Here is a 2,903-nt window from a genome sequence, read left to right as displayed (position 1 = left end):
AAACGTGCACAGACAGGGAGTATGAATTCTCCCAAGGCTTGGGAAAAACAATGATTAGTGCATTCCTGGAGTGGCCTCTACAGTTTTTAACTGTGGCTATTCTTAATTCCTAATCATCAGTCATTGTTAGTCTCAATTCATCTTCATCTATTTTCTTTCATATTTGGTGCATTTTCTTTTTTTTTTAATTGAAGTATAACCAATTTACAATGACTTAAATTTAAAATGAAGTACAATCAATTTACAATGTTGCATTTGTTTATGTATATAGCAACATGATGAATATATACATATAAATATAAATGCAGACTCATATACATATATTCTTTTTTAGATTCTTTTCCTTATAGATTATTACAAAATATTGAGTATAGTTCTCTGTACTTGTTGGTTGTCTATTTTATATATAGTAGTACGTATCTGTTAATCACAAACTCATAATTTATCCCTCTCCCCCACCCCCCATCCATTTTCTTATGTGGAAAATGCTGATTTAGGATGAGTCTCCCTAGAAGTAGACTCTGAGATAAGTGCAAGTAGTTTATTTGGAGGATGATCCCAGAGACCACAGGAAGGCAAGTGGGGAAGGACATAAGAAAGGAAAGAAAACAATCATAGACTGTGAAAATGAGAAGAATTCCTGAGATGGGAGCTGGGGCTCAGGCCTCTGGGCACTCTGGAGAGACTTTGCATAACACACCTCAGTGTTGCTCCACCTGAGTGGTGAGGTTTGGGGTCTGTATCTGACATTTTCCATTGGATGACTGTTGAAGACTGCTTCTGGGGGCATTGATTCACAGATACCTGTAGCCTGCACACTGGATCATGCCCCTGCAGCCAGGAAAAGCCCTCAGGGAGAGTGGCAGGAGGTTTATAAGAGGCTATCGGTGGGGAGAAGAGTTGGAAGATAGGGCTGGGCAGGACACAGGTGCTCTGACAGCATCTACTGGAGATGCAAATGTCTATGAACAGTATTGGGGGCCCATCATTATCTAATCATTTGATTTTGGGATGCACATGTATTGCATTCCAATGAACTATATAAGCCCCAGTTAAGACATCAGGGAAAACCTTATGCAAAGATGCGATCTTTTTTTTTTTTCTTTTAAAGATACAGTCTTAAACTTCAAACCAAGAGTGTGGGAAGAAGCCAGGTGAAGAGATGGGAGTGGTTCTGAAGTCTTCTGCATCAGTTTTGCCATGAAAATTCTGCATCTACACAAGAAAATTTAAATTCTAGGTTGTTTAAAGAATGATTCTTAGCAATCACATTCTCATTCAGAATAAAATTGTTTCTAGCCATCCTTCAGGGTAAACTTTCAAATTTTCCATGTGTTGCCCTTTCACCATCATGTTTCTCTCATCTAGTCAATTTCTCTTTATCCACTCACTAGTCAAATGTCCTAATTCCACTTTTTTTTGCTGCATCTACTATGAGAATGAAAACTATTCTCAGCAATCATGCTATCAACATTGCAGAAAATGTCAACATCACTCTGAAGGGCCCCATGGTCACTATGAAGGGCCCCAGAGGCAACCTGCAGAGACTTAAATCATACTAATGTAGAATTCAGGCCTTCCCTGGTGGCTCAGTGGTAAAAAATCCACCTGCCAGTGCAGGAGATGCAGGTTTGATCTTTGGGTCAGGAAGATCCCTCCTTGGGGAGGAAATGGCAACCCATTCCAGTACTGCTGCCTGGGAAATCCCATGGGCAGAGGAACCTGGCAGGCTAAGTCCATGGGGTCACTAAGGGTCAGACACAGCTTAGTGACTAAACAATAACAACAATGTAGGACTCAGTCCATTGGAAAGAAGAAGATGAGGCTCCAGACTGGACAAAGAATGGGGAAATAGAAAGGAGCTAGTAACAATTCGCACTGTCTGTAATTGTGTACAGACCATGGTCAAGGCTGTCACACTGGGCTTCCATTACAACAAGAGGTCCGTGTATGCTCACCTCCACATCAGTGTCATTATTCAGGAGAAGAATTTCTTTGTTGAAATCCAAAGTTGGGGAGTGTGAAAAATACACCTACATGTTTTGGATGAGGCCAGGTGTTACTTGTTCAGTATCTCAATCAGAAAGATGAATTAATTCTTGAAGGAAATGGCATTGAATTTGTATCACATACTTAAAAACAAGAATATCAGAGAATTTTTGGATGCTATCTATGTTTTTGAAAAAGGAACAGTTCAGTAGGCTGATTAATAAGATCTACATTGCCCAGGTACAGAAGCAGCAAGATGTCAATGATTCTTTGGACTTGTGATATTGTAAAGTGATAAAATCTCTTGACTGGGGGAAAATGTCCTAACCCCATTTTCACCGGCTGCTGCTTTGAGAGTTCCCATCTTCCATCCTAGATTTCTTCTACTCTAGTTCCTTAGGAAAGAAGACATCTCTCTGGAGACACAAAAAACTCGAGTCCCCTCTAAAGATGATGAGGATGACAACTGAAATATCTGGAACTGGATTTCTCTAATTTTTTGTTACAAACTTCCCCACTTTGTCTTGCCTCTCAGCTGACAGGTAATTTCATATCTCTTGGACCCTAGTCTTGAGGTTTGACTTAGCAATGTTCTGTAAATAATTTGTGGTGTTGAGAAGGACTTAAAGGAGTTTGTGAATTTTTCTTCTTGTTAGAAAATTAAATTAAAACTAAATTAAACTTTTAAGAAAATTAAATGTGTATTAATTTTTAAAAACACCATCCTTGTAGAAAAAGGGGACAAAAAGAAGCAAATGTAGAAAAATATGGGAAACCTATTGAAAATGTGTTCATTTCCCCAGTACCCCTCGACTCCCCCATCCTGCAACACAAAATTAGTGCAACTTACTGTGAGTCTAGTAGACTAGTAGTCTAGTAGTAAAATTACTAGAGTCACTGTGAAAATTGCCTGA

The 2,903-nt window shown here is 39.1% G+C and overlaps 1 pseudogene; it reads left to right on the top strand.

Moving 5' to 3' along the window:
- Positions 1-1,356: 1,356 nt before the first annotated feature.
- On the top strand, positions 1,357-2,630 carry LOC133044213 (large ribosomal subunit protein uL6-like; annotated as a pseudogene).
- The last annotated feature ends 273 nt before the right edge of the window (positions 2,631-2,903 follow it).

Source organism: Dama dama, chromosome 23, assembly GCF_033118175.1.
Source record: "Dama dama isolate Ldn47 chromosome 23, ASM3311817v1, whole genome shotgun sequence".
NCBI lineage: Eukaryota > Metazoa > Chordata > Mammalia > Artiodactyla > Cervidae > Dama > Dama dama.
Note: the sequence above shows the minus strand (reverse complement) of the source record. Positions and strands in the feature narration are given on the sequence as shown.